This window comes from Urocitellus parryii, chromosome 9 (assembly GCF_045843805.1).
Source record: "Urocitellus parryii isolate mUroPar1 chromosome 9, mUroPar1.hap1, whole genome shotgun sequence".
Taxonomy (NCBI): domain Eukaryota; kingdom Metazoa; phylum Chordata; class Mammalia; order Rodentia; family Sciuridae; genus Urocitellus; species Urocitellus parryii.
This window is the reverse complement of record NC_135539.1, coordinates 128,116,731-128,134,670: the sequence shown is the minus strand read 5'-3', so window position 1 is coordinate 128,134,670 and position 17,940 is coordinate 128,116,731.

Below are 17,940 nucleotides of genomic sequence, written 5' to 3'. Positions count from 1 at the left end.
CTTAGATACCCAGTGAGGTAGCAGCTATTCTCAATGCGTATATTTCTTTTCCACCCCACCACTCAAAACTCAGTAGTTTCTCTTTCTCCATCAACTTTCATGACACTCATACCAGGAGACAGAGTTGGAAGTGCAAGGTATCTAGTGACATGACCTCTACAATGTCTTAGGTCCCAGTATTATTTTGTATTATTAGTACAGCATATAGATGAAGCCAATGCCTAATGCTGTGGATTTTCATTTTCTTTCCAGTTATGCTTTCTTTTATCAGCAAAATACTTTTGAGGTTTATCCACACTTTTTCATGTATCATTATTAGTTCATCTCTTTTATTGTTGAATATTATTCCATCATATGGATAGGCCACATTTTGGCTCATCCATTTACCGATGAATGGACATTTGTATTATTTCTGATTTGGAAACATTATATTATCAAAATATAACATTATAAGTAACACCATTAAAAATAACACTTGTCTGAATGTTCAAGTATAAATCTTTCATTTAACTTTTCTTTTGTAACCCAGCAAGGGGTGTAATTATTTTATCTTATTATAACTTTTTTAAAAAATTGAAAACTTTTTTTGACAAAGTTAACAGTGACATTTTACTTTTTTATCAAAAAAGAGCAAAGTTTCCAATTTCTTAACATCCTCATCAATACATGTGTGGTAAAACTAGTCATTTTTTAGCATTGTGATAGATATGTAATACAATCACAGTAATACTATTGTTTGAGCTATCATTTCTGCAATGAATGTTGAAGATTTTTTCATATGCACATTTTTTATTTGCATATTTTATTAGGTTGAGTATTCATTCAAATAGTTTTGCCTTTTTCTTATTCAATTTTTGTCCACTTTTCACTAACTTGTGTTTACTATGTGTTTTTCTGTATACAAGTTTTTGAATCAGAAATATGTTCTGAAAATATTTTTTGTTTCTCTGTGTCTTATATTGCTATTTTATTAATGGTGTCTTTTGAAAACACAGACTTAAACTTTTATGATCATTTTTATTTATTTTAGGGAATATGCTTCGGGGCTATATCTGAGAAATATTTTCCTAATGCAAAGCTACAAGGATTATTGACTATGTTGCTTCTAGAATTTTTAGAGTTTAGGTCTATAATCCATTGCAAGTTATCTTTTGTGAGGTAAGGGTTCAGGATTCTTTCTCCACCATTGGATCTCCAGTTGCTCTAGAGTGATTTTTTTTTTTTTAATATTTACTGTCTTTTTTTTTTTTTTTAAAGAGAGTGAGAGAGGAGAGAGAGAGAGAGAATTTTTAACATTTATTTTTTAGTTCTCGGCGGACACAACATCTTTGTTGGTATGTGGTGCTGAGGATCGAACCCGGGTCGCACGCATGCCAGGCGAGCGCGCTACCGCTGAGCCACATCCCCAGCCCTCTAGAGTGATTTTTTGAAAAGACTATAATTTCCCCAATGACTTATGTTGACTTACTTTTGTTGAAAATCTATTAATTTTACATGGATGAAGTTATTTCTAGATTCTATTCTGCTTCATTGATATATATGTCTACTTTTATGCTAATAGTTGGACTCTTGAATACTATATCTTTCAAGTAAGTTATGAAGGCAAACATTTTATCTTCCAACATTATTCTTTTCACTAATCGTTTGGCTAGACAATTCTATTTAAATATGTAAAGATATATTTGTGGAGAATTGCCTTTGTTTTTTTAATCTTTATTTTATGTATTTTCATGTGGTGCTGAAAATTGAACCCAGGACCTTACATGTGCAAGGCAAGTGCTCTACCACTGAGCTACAGCCGCAGCCCAAGAATTGCCATCTTAATAATATTTAGTTTTATAGTATATGAGCATATTTCTTCATGTATTCAGGTCTTTAATTTTTCTTAACAATGCTTACTAGGAATCTCTAGTGTTCTTAGAACTCTGTCTTGGGTTGCAAAGTAGCAAATTATATTCTTCCTACCAAAGCAGAAGAAATAAAATCTTACCCAAACTGATATAATGCCAGCTCAAGCTGCCCCATGAAGATATATTTCATACTATGTCAACCCTAACTATAAGGTCTACGCCCAACTCAGAACATCCCAGTTCTTACCAAGACCTGCTAGTGTCTTCTGGAGGCCCATATCCATCACTCAAGATAGACTAAGTGAAAGGACTCTTACTCTTGGGACAACGTGATCTGCCAGCAGCCTAGAAACTAAGACACAGTTCATAAACTTATAGTCACAAAAATACAGTTGCACTGCCCAAATATAGGCTTGTACACACCTCCCAGCCAGCCTGTATTAATACTGTCTCCAAAAAAAAGCCTCTTGATCAGGGTTCTACCACATGCCTTCTTCTCATTGTTCTGCTCTTCAAATGCCTATCCTGTAATTTCCACTGTTAGTGCCCCAAAGCTTAACACTTTCTTGAATTGCTCTACTATTCGCACACACTTCAGAACCCTCTCCACTTTAGGAAGGGGGAAGTCATCTGTTGATACGAGGAAAGGGGGTTGGAAGAGAATCATACTAATTTACTACTGCCTCTCTCAGGAAGAAATGAAATGTTTTGCTGATGAACTCTCTATTTGGAACAAGGCATTAAGACTGGGAATGAAGCATCCATACTTAGCAAAATTCACAGTCACACGAATTTCCACAAATCATTTTACTCTTTTGTTTTTAAAAGCATGGCTTATCTCCAACTCTGAGTAAATCCCAGTGTCAACATTTTCTGTTCTTGTTTTCAGCCTGGAAACATTTGTTAGGCAAATAAACTCATGCAGATTCATTAATTATGCTTTTTTTTCAGTGATAATATGGGATTCCAAAAGATGTCTAAACTGTGATTACCATTATATTCTAATCATATTCTTACGCATATTTTTTCTAATCTTTACTGATGTTTTTCTCTGGTATCTACAACTTTTAAGACTCATCTTCCAGTGTTGATTTTTGAAATGTTACCTAGAATAATGTTCCATGTTCTTCAGGTACTCAGGTACTGAAATGCACACCTTAGATGACTTCATATTTTCTCAAATTCTTTACATTTGCCCTTTTTCTACTCTCAGGGGAAGGAATTATTCTCCCTTTAAACTCAATTCCTTCATATGAAAATATGTCTATCTTCTTTGATCTTTTTTCATTTATTGAATTTCCCTCCACAACAATTGCTAAATATTAACTAAAAAATAAATCATTCTAAGTGCTGAATTTACATCTCTTTGTGCTCTGAATTTTGACATATGGTATTCTATTACATAATCTCATTTTTCCTTATTGTTTTCATTTTCCTGTTATTGATGATGCTTCCCAAATATCCTGAAAACAGAGAGAAAAAAGAACACCTAGATGTGCCCTGAAGACTTTCTTTTTATTTTCTAATATATATATATACACTGAACACTATTGTTAGAATAAGTTTTAATATGTTTGAAACCTTGTCATAAAATAAGAATAATTCTGGGAATTATTGACAGTTCATAAAAAGCTTTGGTTGTTAATAAAGTAAGGCATAATAGAATCCACAGGTTATTTTTCTTCTCTGCTTCTCTGTGGACCCATTGTTCCCAGCCTTGTCAAAAAAAAAAAAAAAAAGAAAGAAAGAAAGAAAAAAAAGACTCAGTGTTTTTGATAATCAGTTTCAACCATCTCTCCCTGCTTGCAATGGTTTGTTAAAAACATGCTTCTGGCAATCTGTAAACCCAAATACAATGCAAAGTTTTCATTATTCTTCAACAAGTTAGACTGTCTGAAAATCCAGCCAGCACAGAGGAAAGCAGAGCTATGTCTGGGGAAGAGAATGAAAGTGAAAGCCAGAGTTTAGCCAGAGGGAGACATGCAGACTCCTGGTCACTGTGATCAGCCGGGCCTGAAGCCAGACTCCTTTCTATAGCTTTCCAGTTAATGTGAGTTGATACGTTCACTCTATTTGTTAAAACTACTTTTGGTTGGCTTTCCAACGCCTGAAAATAAAGTATTCTGAAAATCAGAAAAAATAAGTAATGGGAGGAAATTTAATTGGTAGTGAGAAAAATTGAGAGTAGAAGAATCTTATAATTAAAAGACCTAAAACTGTGGGATCAATGGAGTCAAGATCAGGTGGACTGCAGTAGAGTATCTCTTTCAAACTGTTTTGATTTTTTTTTTTATTAGAAGCAAAGTTGTTGATTAGACTAAGGCCTATTATTATCTCTGAAGAGAGCCCCTTGGTTCAGTAATATCAGGAATCAGATATATGTGTTCTCTAATATTTGAATTCTATAATATACCTTTGGATGAAAAAAGGTCTAAGCTTTGATTTCTACTGGCTTAACTAAAATAATAGAGAAGAGAATGGTGTAGCTTGCTTTGGCCATCAATCCATGGTGACTGAAATAAAGTTAGCTAATCACACATCACAGGAGACTGTACTGGCTGGGTCTTTTCCCCCCAGCAAGGTGGGGAACAGGAACCCCAAATGAGAGTGCCATTGGGAAATGGGAGGACTCAATTCTCTAGTTTTGTGTGAATTTCCTGCACTACATTATCTTCCTGACCAAATCAATTACCGCCCATTCTGTTCACCCATGATGAATTAGCCTTGTGGCAAGGAGCAGACCATTCTTAGCTCATTAGCCCAGCACATTAGTTTGGAGGTGGAGGCCTGCAGGGAGGCTGTTGAATTGCAAGGCAAGATTATATATAGAAAACAAAGCCTGCAGGTGAAAGATAGGAGCACAAGGTCCAGATTAAACAACTCTAACATAACAAGATCTGTCGCAGAAGCTGAGCATTGAAACCAGATCTGGTGCCCAACTCCTTATGTTATGATAGCTGGAGGAAATAAAGTATTGCAGGACTGTAAGCTCCTCGTGACTAGGTGATAAAGATCAGGTGTGAGTCCTGTGTCCCACTCCCTGAGAGAAGCCAGACTTTTTGAGTCTGATCACACCAGGAAGAATGACAGATGTCTTACACATAGTTTCTCTTTCTTCTCTGATTGGAGTTTTGTGATGGTGACCTGTTTTATCTTCATCATCATACAATCAGTGTGTTGAGGTGTTTAAAGATATGTTTAGCCATGAACTGTTGCACCTTGAGGTCATATCTGCACTTGGCCATGAAGACTCCACTCCACCCCGAAAGCCTAGTTTGCAAACAATGAAATAACTAAGCTTCGGTTAGACACTCTCTGAAGGAAAGGAATATGTGATTTTGCTTATGAATTTTACATTTGCATATTTCTGGGTTGGGAACTTTTGAAATTTTATGAATTTCAGGGAGAAATAATTATGATGGCTGGCGTGTCAAAGGATAGAGGTATAGAAGGCATCCACCTTTTTTTTTTTTTTTCAGAGAGAGTGTTTCCACTGATCTTAGTAAGATTGTTAATCCATGTTTTGATTCTTCTAAAAACAAATATGGGGATGTGACCTATTCTGATAATTTTGTTAGAATAAAGCATTTACTATGATATTTTTTAAATGTGTGATGCCTCCTTGAATATAGTGCCCTTGTGCAGTGTACAACGTTTATTACTAGACACTCTGACACTGGGTAAGCCACCAAACAATAAGGAATCACACAAATGCTGAAATTGAGAGCATAATGTTATAAGAATACTAGTGTGGTATAATAGGGTAAGTTATATGAAAGAACTTATAACATCCATTTTTCCAGATAACTGAGATTGCAGTGAAAAGATCTTATGACTCTCCTCAGATGTTTAGACCTAGCATGGTAAGCAGTAGTGAGCCAGTCAAGATTTTAAGATGGAAAGTCACGTAATTAGAACCCTGACTTATGAAGTGCAAAGTATGAAATGGCAACAGTAGAAACTAGGGTCAATATGATAAAGAACCTGAGAGATTTCAGACAGTGTTGAGCACCCACCTGGTTTTACCAGTGTTGTTTATATCACGAGTAGTATTTATTTACCCTTAGACCTGCCCGGGGTTTTAGTCCTCATAACAGAAGAGGTTTGGGAGAAAGACATGTTGGTCTCACATTGTGTATCTCACAGATTTTATTCAGAAAGTTGACAAAATATATAAGATAGTCTAGAAGAATACATGTATAAAATAATAAAGTTACATATATTGTAAAAAGGGGAGAGAAAAAACACTGGTTATATAGGCCTTTGTCATAGAAAAATTTGAAATGAAAAGAAAATAGTTTTATAGGAATTGTTAAGTTGGAGACTGTACCTAGGATTTTTTTTTTTAAATGATGTCAAGATTGTAGGCAATGAAAAAGTGCTCAGGAAGCAGAGAGAAATCTGTGATGTCCACTTACCAGCTCCTGCCTTCCCACCGTGGACATGGCCTTTTGGACCACAGCAGATGGAATCTACAGGTGGGATTTATGGGATTCCTCAGCTATGGGAAAACTTGAATTGATACTTCTTGATATCCCAGACTTGTTTAGTGACAAACATAGGTGAAATTTTCTAGGGAATCAAAGATTTTATTACTCTAGATAGTTTTCGGACATGAGATACCTTTCTAAGGGTATTTCAAAGATAAAAAATATTCCTCCCTGCCATCTAAGAAGTTTACTTGAGAAAGTTAATTTGAGAAGGAAATGAACCATATCACCTGTTTTCCTTCTTACCCAGGAGAATCAATGGACCTTTGGCCCATTGCTTTAACTCTTTTCTCCCAAAGCATTTCAGAAGCATTTTTTGAATAAGTGATAAAAACAATGAGTTTTATGCTCAGTCTATTTCCTAGAGTTTTGGAAGCCTACTGTAAGATATGGAAGAAGTTTGTGAAGGACCAGTTGACCTGGGAAATAAGTTGGCTTTCCTGAGAGAAGTGAAATGGAAAGTTTTCCAATCCTGAGATAACTGAAGGAAAATAAGGAAGTTGGCTTTTCACTTCCTCTTTCACATACAGTCTGCATCTTGATTGACTGTGCTGTAGGTATTAGACAATTTTAGAATCAGTTTATAAATAAGTATGTCTCTCACATTTATAAAAAATGTTTTCTTTTAAACTGATGAATGCTTATCTTCCTTTTTATGAAGAAAAAATATCTACATCCCGGCCAAACATAGGGTATGCTTTAAAACTGCTAGCAAATAACGTACATAATTGGACAGCCCATTATCTTGATTATTATTATTACTTAACACGAATATAGCATTTGACTAAAATGGTGTTCACTCAAAGTAACTGACAAGCATTAATTACTTAATGTGTTCATGTTCTTTATGGATAAGTTAAATATAGTTGAGTATATATGTGAGTACACACACACACACACACTCACACACACACACATACATACACAATTTCAGGACTAATAGGGAGTTCAAGGAAATATTTGTTGCCTGCCAAATGTGTGTATCATAATGTCTGTAAAATTCCCAGCAAATGTACATCAGTCCTTGTTCAGAAATATGCTTTCAGTAACAACATTTATGTTCACTTTCAGATTCAAGTGCATTTAAGAAATTCTCAGATACTTTTAGACATGTTTTAGTACAAAAGTTATTTTATTCAGGAACGTTTTTTGTTTGTTTTCAGTTAAAAGTTTGTGATAATTTCTTTCACAAAAGATAGTATGGTGGCCCTATGTCAGCATGCTTGTATCTAGAGAGGATGACTTGAATAAATAGAAAAAACACAAAAACCCTCTTCCCTTTCTGAAAATACATTTATAATAGAGACTCAGTGCTATCAGATATCCTCTGTTCTCCTCCAAGTACTGGAATCTCATGCCTGCTGATGAACAGTTAGCTCCCCACTCTGGGCTAGTGGCAACATACAGATAACTAGTACCGCAGACGGATTTTCCTTTCAATGTGGCAGAGTGCCCAAATATGCCTGAATTTAATTGCTTTTCCCTTCAGTTGTCATATTTTCTTTAAGTCAGGTGGAAATTGGTATTCTGGGTCACTGAAGGACCCTCTAGCATGTGCAGAGTGAAAATAATGATGGTTGGTGGTTAATCATTTCTCGCTCATTAGAATCTCTAGAGAAAGGTGAGAATGAAAGTCTCCCTTTAATTTCAAACCCACAACATTCCCCTCACCCATCTAAGACATTCTGACTGAACATATCACGTGGGCCAGTCCATGTCACATATATATTCATGACACTGTGAATTATTTTTATCTCTCAACTAATCAACATTTCAGTTTATAAAAAGTAATAGAAAATACAAAATTTCTCTCCTGAGTCTCATCTATTAGACAAATCAGAACTAGATAGGCAATAAATACATTAACTGCCAGAATGTTAGGAAGTAAAAATTATGGTAGAAGAGTAAATCAGAGTAGCATGACCCATCCCCTGGGAGAAACTTCTAGAATATGGAGAGATGAGGCTTGGACAGGGATTAAGATATCCCATAAGCCATATCAATCAACTGTTTTACTGTTGTGTTTCTTTAAGTCACTTTTGCTTTGTAGTGAATTCTTGTTAATTAAATCCTATTTATAATTGAAAAACAAATTCTTTCTTCTGAAGACATGGGTTTTCTACCTAGATAATACACATATATGCACAAAATAGAACATTTTAAGGATTTACATATAATACCCATCCACAGACTTCATGTGTGGTTTATAAAATGTTAAAATCTCTCTATTTGAAAAAATGCAAGGAAATGAAAAGTTCAATTTTTATATAATAATAAGCTTGAGACAGGAGAATTATTAGGTTAATAGCAAGTCATATTGTCAACAACCTTAATTTTTTAGGGTAAGGATTTTTCTATAATTTTCATAAATTTTGAAAATACACAAAAATACAAATACATCTTAACAGAAAATAGGACTAATTTTTAAGAAAAATTGAGTGCTAACAGTATAAAAGCACCGAGGAGAAAAATACTACAGTTGAAAAGAAAAAAGTTTGAAAACATTTGACAAGTTGTTTGTGTAAATAATTCTGTTCAGAGGTGGTGAATCATAGGGACTATTAATTCCAAGTCAGTGGAAAAACTGGCAGAAATATCTCCTCTATAGGAGTTCTTATGAAAATTCCATAATTTTCATCAATGTAATTCTTAATTTTGTATTCTAAATTTCAACAAGTTAACTTTATTAAGTCATGATTATAGCAATTTGGTTCAGTTACTATTGTATATGTGTGAGCATTATATCTCTAAGTCAAGGATATCTATACTTATGTTCTTTTATAAAATAATTGTTAAGATAATTGTCCACCTTCTTAAATTATTCTGAGGTGAAATCAATTAGTGTTATTGGATGGTTTACTGATGAGGAAACTTGATGAGGATTAGTAGTCTTACTTGTACAGAAAGAGAACATTACTGCAGGATGATACCTGAAACTCACCACTTAGATTGTCATTGCCAGGTTTTGTAATTCAGCTGATTCTCTAAACCCAGATAGGAAAGAGATACACCTGTCTTTTTAGATGTAGTTTTCTCAGTGTCTGATACCGAAGACACACTTATTTGTGGAGTGTATACGTGCTCATTCTAAAGTTACTTATTTTCGTGTTATTGAACATTTTGTACAATATACTTAGTTTAGTTAATATAAGTTCTGTGAACAAATATGATTGGCTAAGACAAAAGTATAATGGTTTTGTATAGAATTGAATATGTTATAGTTGAAATTTCTTTAGTGACTCTTTAAAGAGAATATTCATGCACATACCATGTACAAGTGTTTATTTTCTGAGAACATACTCCTATTCAGTCAAATAAATTATTTCAGTCAGCCAATAGATGAGACAACTTTTATCACTCTTGAATTTTCTGCACAACTATAAAGAAAGAGTAACACATAGCTAGGAAGTCTGGAAGAAAATTTACAAATCCACATCTGTTCTTCCATATTTTTCTTCTACTATTCAACGAAAAAAAAATAGATTGATGGTAAATTTATAAGTTTAATACTTAAAGTAGCAACTTATTATAAAGTAATACCTTAAGTCTTCCAGATAATTTAAAACATGGACTATAGTTTGAATTTTTAAAGTAATCTATCTCTAACATTGGACTATTAAAACCAGTACAATTGTTTTCTTGTAAGAAGAACCTGCATCAGGAACCAGGGTAATTTCTTATAATTTTGGACTTGCAGGATTTGATTTGCAAATAACCTTTCAGAAATTCTGATCAGAAGTTATTATAGATATTTCTGATTAGTAAAATTAATTAATAAGTACAACTTGTTTGATAGAAACATTTTCTTTTGAACATGACTCACAGGGAGCAGAGGTCTTTGTCTTTCTGGTGGCAAAAATATTGAGGCCCAATGAACTCCATTTGACTATAGGAATTGGTAGTTTTTTGATAGGAAATGCTCTGAGGTAATTAATTTGCTTTTCCTTCAAGGTTTTAAAATATCCAGCTTGATCTTTTGTCCACCTGATTAACCAGTTAATTAAATTTTTATGTAAGTCTCCTGACCTAGTTAATTTGCCAGGAGCATACATTAATGGAGAGTAGCAGATGAGGTTCTTCCTGACCCGTCTGTACAAATCGTTTCCCCTCATCTACTTCCACCAGAAGGAGCCCCTGCCTTTATTAACATATGGGCCCTGGTGGAAACACACAAGCAAAATAAATACTAAAGCAGAGAGGTTTTGAGAATCTGTAAAGTTTCACAGCAGAAGGAAAGTCAGTGAATGAAGAAGGAAGAAACCAACCTGAAAGGGTGGCTTTGAAGAGGAGAATGAATAAGTGAATATGCAACTAGTTTGTGGGCTGCACCATCTTACTTTCTAGGCATTTTCATTTATTCAAAACCTCCTACAGCTTTTACTTAACATTACAATGCTATTGTAAAGTCATTGATTTTTTTTAAAAGTTTCATCATTTTTGTTATGGTTGCATTATTTTTTGGTGCTGTTTTCTGAACCCGGGGGCACATTACCACTAAGCTATACCCCCAGTCTTTTTTATTTCTTATTTTGGGACAAAGTCTCACTGAGTTGCTCAGACTGGCCTCAAACTTGTGATCTTCCTAATCCAGCCTCTCGAATTGCTGGAATTATAGAAGTGCACCACCACTCCAAGCTTGACAGGCCTGTATTTCAGATGCATGATATATATGTGATTTAGGAGGCTGAACTTGGAGGTGGACAACTGTTTATTAGAGCAGGTGAGTCACTTGAACGCCTGAGAAAATGGGCAAAGGGGTTAGGACAGAGGCATCAAAAAAACAATAAAAAAAATTGAAAATGCTCTTAGTGTTAGGCCACCTTTAGGAATAGACAATGCATTTCCTCTTAACCCTGTCCTTCATCTCCTCTTTTCCCTCTTACCTGCCTCTGCTTTTCCTTTCTTCCTCTTGGTCTGAAGATTGAGATTTTTATTTCCCAGGCTACAAATTCAGGTTCAAATTATTTATTCTGTTCTTCAACGAGGACACCATTAAATATAGTTCAAAGACCTCAGACCTAATCATAATAGTTTCTGAGGGAAGTGTTGGTTTGTTAGAAACTTTTTCTTTTTAACAACAACAAAATTCCCAAGTTGGGGCTGTGTGTGTTTCACATACCTGTGAACTACCTATCCGCTTTCCCTTTTTTATCTCATTAAAATAAAAATCAAGGAATTCAAGTAAATTCCTTTCACTTATTACCCCAATTGATAGTTGTATTCTCAAATATCTGTGAAGAAAATTAATGAGCTTTTGCAAAGTTCTGAAACTGTGCATATCCTTGGAAACTAATGTTGTATTTAGCCTCAGGCATGATGGATTGATCTAGTGCACTGCTACACTTCGTGGCTTCAGAAAAATGATTTATAAGAAGAAAAGCAGGCATCATTTTGTTTATGATTTATGGGTTTTGATCTTTAATCTTGAATTTTTATATCATTAGTCCTGAGAAAGGGATATTATAAGACAGGTGCAATGAGACTTCAAATATCTTCATATGTATAAATCAGTTTAGTATCCCTATATTGCTTGTGGTTTTTATGATGGAGCACATAATCACAATGAGCACATAATTTTTAACCCTCGCATAATTTTTCAAAACTGTATCTTTGCCAAATTGCATAACCATATGCATATTCATGCATATATTCATAAATATATATGTGTGCAGGTGAAAAACACAATTTAATTATAAGTAAAGATTACATGAGAGAAATAGTTTGCTTGAAAGAATTTAATAATTAAATACAAATATTTCATGTGGAAAATGAATTCCTTTTTAATATGTGAGGTCACCTATACTTTACAAAATAGAAAGATTTTCAAAGATTTATTGACCCAAGTTCAAGAGAATTGCCTTTCTTCTTCTTGCCAGGCCCCAAACAAATGAATAGGTTATTTTTTATATACCAGTGAGTAAAAGGCCTAGTACTCTATAGAGACATCAGTCAGGCAGATTTTTCAAAAAAGACCTTTTTTTTTTTTTTCCCTACTCAAGATAACGTTGAAAAATTATTCTACGTTACCTGTGCTGTTTTCTTTCCTTGCTTTTTTTTTTTTTTTAATCCTTCATCCAGTGTTCTTTCTCCTTGAACAGTTTCAAAGGTTTAAGCTAAGCTTGAAGTTTCATTTTAGGAGGCAAAATATAGCTAATCTTCCATGCTGGCCCATGAAAATCTCTTGGTCACTGCTTTTATTATTTTATTTTATGTTGTTGAGGCAACTGAGCTTCTTGTCTATAGCTCATATGATGGAGAATTGTTAGGAGTTCAGTCAAAAAGGCAGAACCAGTAGGAGGTAGATATTATGAGATTCATTACAAGTAAGCATCTTAATCGTTTGTGGGAGTTGGCTAAGAATGTTCAGAGTCCAGAGGGCAGGCTAGACCACCTGGGCATGAGGAAATAGCCTTTTAACAAAACAAACATTTTGCTGAAGTAGTTCAATTGAAGATATTCTGGGGGAGAATTAGTATTAATTAGTTTTACAATTAGGCATCTTCATCTCAGGTTTGGCATCATTATACATTAAAATGCTTCTCTTAAGCCACTTGAAAAAAGAGTTAGTTTAAATAAGATTATAGTAAAAATTTAAAAAAAGGGAAACATAAATATGAAGATAAATTCTCATCATTTTAATCAGAGCACAAATAGAGTCAGAACAATAAATTTCTTCAGAAAATGAGAATTTTCTGAAGAACCCCACAATACTTATTTCCTGTTTTTCACCCCATGTCTGATCCCTTTTGTTTGTGACATGCTTCCTGCACTAATTAGCTCTGCTGTTTGTTTGTGAATATCTCTAAAGTAAGCTAAAGTAAACTGTAAAGCAATTTGATCTTTTAAAATTTTCTTTCTAAAGTCACACAGAGTGTCTTACCCAAGCCCAATAATTCAAGATTTTACATTAGTCTCCTGTTTAGGATAATTGGGTCTTACTGTCTTTTCCTGTGCTATTTCATAGCAAAGTGAGAGCTTATGTGTACCTAATAACTGCTTAGTAAATATTTGTTGATTGATGACAGAGGCTGGTTAGAAGGGTTTTAATGAATCATTAGTACCTTCAATTAATAAATCATGACAACGATATGAATGTTGGCTCGGTTCTGCTTCTAAGACTCTGCTTGCACAGACACCAATCTTCCATGGGTGGCTTTAAATTCATCGCTTTATATAGATAATTAAATATAATTTTTTTTAAATACAGACAATAAAACTCTTCCAGTTCATATTCAAAATTTATGTCTAGATGCATCTTCTCATGCACACACAACTATTACTTTGATTTGGGAAAAAATGAACTATTACCTGCTTTCCCTCTCCCATGACACATCAAAATATAGTTAATTTTTACCTAATGAGCACTCCTTCCCCTATAACCAGAGCACACCATTCAGCACAACAAAGAGAGGTATCACAGAGGTGCTTTTCTGTAGTGGGAACGGATTGTTTCCTAATTTGCCAGTAATTTTGCTTCTTTAGCATTCTTGGTGCCTTCACCAGTATAAAACATAAAAGCCAAAGCAGAGAAAACAAAATTTTTTGGTAATACTTTCATTTATTATTTTCACTTTCCTTGAAGTGGAGTAAGTTCATTTTTTACTTTAAAAATTTGGCAATGATTTTCTCATAGTCTCATAATCTCATTTCACTTCTTGCTGGTGAGTGAGGTGGCCATTTTGTGGGTAAATATCTCTGTGAACCTCCAAATAATGTTTGAACATTTTCCTGAGGTTGGGCTCAGAGAGCTTCTGGGACTTTCCTGAGGTGGAGAGATATATCCACTGCTGGGTGATCACAGACCTGCCCTCTTTTCTTGGTAGCTACTTTTGACAAGTACAGAAAACTGAATACCTGAGGACATTGAGCCAGAGCCATGGGGTAGAAAAGCCAAACCCCATTACTGATTAATTATATTTATTTAGTTATTTTTTCATACTTCATGACAGAGTTAAGAAAAGTATAGTGTTTTGGCAATTGTAGCCTTTTGAGTCAGGCAGACATTACACATGTAATTGTAATTAAAAGCAATAAAAGGGGATACTGAGGCAGCATGAAAAATGGAAAAATGAAATGGGAAGAACAGAGAATCTAGTTCTCAATCTTCAGGAACTCCAGGGCTTCAGGTCTGGGGATGTGGTGCAGTGATGGAGTGCTAGTTTAGCATGCAGGGACCCCAGCTTTGATCTCTAGTAGGACTGCAACAAAAACAAGCATTCCAAAAATGTTCAGTGTTTAGAGTAAGAGGAATTGGCAAAAGAGGCTAAGAGAGCAGCAATAAAATTGCAGGAAAACAAGGAAAAATTGCATGTCATGGGAAAAAGAATAAGAGAGGGCTTTTGTTTTGAAAAGAAGAAAGCAGGCAACCGAGCCAAATACATGTGTAATGTCTGACCAGAAAGATCAAGGAAAATAAATATGTGGCCACTGCATCATTTTCTAAGCTACTGCACCCCATTATTCTCAGTGCTAATGTGCTGCCATCGATTGATTTTTGAGTTTGGCGCTCCCTACATTGATAGCACTTTGTCTCCAACTGTTGTCGGTGACTTGAACACTACAAGAACAGTGATGTTATTAGATTGAAACATATTGATAGGAACAATAGTCTCACTTGCTGTTGAGTGTTCAGAGCTGTCTCTTCCCTCGAGGAGGATCCTTGACCTCTGGATGCAGGAACTAGTGGACTAATCCTACAGCGTGCCATTCTTCAGACACACATCAGAAAGCTGTTCCCTTCAATTTTCAAAAATTCTCAGCCAGGCATGGGGCTACATGACTGTAATCCCAGCTACTTGGGAGGCTGTAGCAAGAGGAACACCATGAGACCAGCCTGAGCAATTTAGCAAGATCCTGTTGTAAAATAAAAGAATAAAAATGGCTGCTTATGTAGCTTCATAGTGGCGCACCCCATGGATTCAATCCTGGGTACCACAAAAAAAATTTAAAAAGTTCTCATGGTGGTGACCTGATGCTGTGATATTGGGCATTTCCCTCTTTCTTGTTCATTCACTGTAGCTTCCTGAAATCATCTTCAAAAGAAACTTTGTGTACTTGTTTTAGGTTCTGCTTTCAGGGAACCCAAATTAATGTGGATTGGTAGTTGAAAGGAGATTTTGATTTGTAAGAGTTTTGTTCATTTGATTGTTTTGAGTTGGGGGAATTATAAAAATGTAATGTCTAACCAGAAAGATCCATAAGTGAAGGAGAAGAGTGAATGCAAATGAGAGAAAAGGGGTCCTTAACAGAGGTTGACAACTCAGGGAGAAAGTGATAGAATTCACCAACAATATACAATTACCTTAGATGGGCACACTCAGTGATACAAACAGGGAGAAAAAAAATAGGTGCTATTTTGTAGATTTTCTGGTGGGAAAAGCAGGGATTTTCTTTTGATGGTTTTCCAGATTTTCCACTCATTTAGTCAATGTGCACTTACTGAGTGATCTCTGTGCTAAACACGTAACCTATAGAACAAGACAGTCCCCACTCTCTTGGGAAAATGTACCCTTTTTAGGGAAAAGTTTGTGGGTGCAGGGTCCAGGCTGATTATGTGTAAAGTTTACCAAGAACAAATGTTACCACATCACATAGCCTGGAAAATAATCTGGACTGATAAATGGATTAGAGTTTACAGGAGGAAACAATGTAGAAGTTGAGATCTGTAGAACTGGAAGATTTTGTGAGTTGAAGGATAAATGGGTGCTGGCTTTCAAGGAGAGGGAAAGAATATAAGGGCAGAGATGAGAGTGTTTCTAAAGACTAGAAAATGATCAATGTGCCTGGGTCATAGGGAGTGAGATACAGCGTCCTCCAAGCTGCAGAAATGGGGAGCTGCCAAGTGGAGCAGAATCCAATTTGCCATGCTAAGAACTTTGGATTTTATTCAAAAGGCACTAAGAAAGTGCAGGGAGTGTTTAAGTGAGGAAATGATATGATTACAATTTGTAATTGTTAAAGGTTACTCTGTGATAGTTTTGGTAGTAGAGAATAGATAGAGGATAGATTTTCAAGCAGTCAGACTAGTTGATACCATGCTTTCTAGTTTCCCCCCTTCATTATTCATGTAATTTATTACTTATTACAAAGTAATTCACATGTAGCTAAAACAAAATCACCATGAAAAGTACTTAACGATCTATGCAACTTCTCCATCTTCTTTGTTATTCTGTTTCATAATTTTCTGTTTGTTATTATTTTTTTAAGATTTTATTTTTAAAATGCTGGTACACAAAATTGATGTGATGACCTATCGTGAAGATTAGGAGATGGTTTTAGTCATGAACATAAAAGATATCTTTGGTCTCAGCTAAATTATAGCTAGGGCAGATGCAGACAAGTGGTCAGACTCAAGTATTTGTGAGAGAGAATCAATGAGGCTTGGTGTGAAGTGGTTTGGGAGAATGAGAGAGAGGCACCAAAAATAACTTGCAGATTTGTTGCTTAAGCAGCTGAGTGGATGACTGTGCAATTTGGCACATTAAGGGGCATCAGACCAGGGGCCTACCTGAAGGAAACCAATGATATTTCAGTTGTCACACTGGGTATTAGAGATGCTTATAAGGTATCTTGGTACACATGATGAGTGGGCAGTTACATACATGCATAAGAGGCTATGGAGAACTAAGTCAGGGATATAAGTTTGAAAATTTCCAGCTTTATTATATATTGAAGTCATGGAGATAGGCTTCATAATCTAAGAAAATAGTATACTCTGAGACAAGTGTCTATGACTGACCATTTTTTACACATGTGAAGTTTATTTACTTAAATTGTAGCATAACTATTTTTTCTAAGCTCTTTTGTAATGTTTACAATTTTACTTATTGTAATACTTGGAATACAAATATACTATAATACATTCAAACTTTCCTCTTAACATTTAGATTTTGTCTACATTATTTTTACCATTATTCTAATAATGTTGGAATAGGAACTAGATTCATGTAATTCAAAATCTTAAAAGGCATGTAAAGCAAAACTTGAAAGACTTTTTCCCTCTCAGATACCAACCATGACCTAGATGCTATCTAAATCCATCTCTAGTCTCAGCCATCACCAGTGGACAAGGGTGTTGGCAACATCCCTCACTTCCATTCCTCCTTCCACCATGCAGCCCAGACTTTCCTGCATCTGTGCCCTAGACTGCCTTCTAGTGCTGGTCTTTACTTGATTTTCCCCTAAACTAAAGCTTTGGCTGTTACACTCATTGCATAGGTAATATTGGTAAAGAGGAGACTTGGTTTCAGCTCTTAAATTAGCATCACCCTTTCTAACAGTGTTGTGATAGTTGTTGGTCCTGCTTTATCAAAGTTCACATAACTGGAGTATGCATGTAATTTCATTCATTTTAGGCACAAAGGGGATGCTATTAATAATTAACTGAGAAAACAGAATAAACTACGTGAGATGACTGGTCATCTTCAGTATAGCAGAGAGCTTTCTGTTCACCAGCATTAAGTTTATTTTCTTGATTGTGAACTACTTCTTTCTTAAAGACTTTGGAAAAATTTCACCTTAGCAAATGGAAAGGAAATAGGGTGCTGTTGGTGCCAAATCCACCCAATCCAGCCTGTGACACTTACAAGGCTTAAGCACCT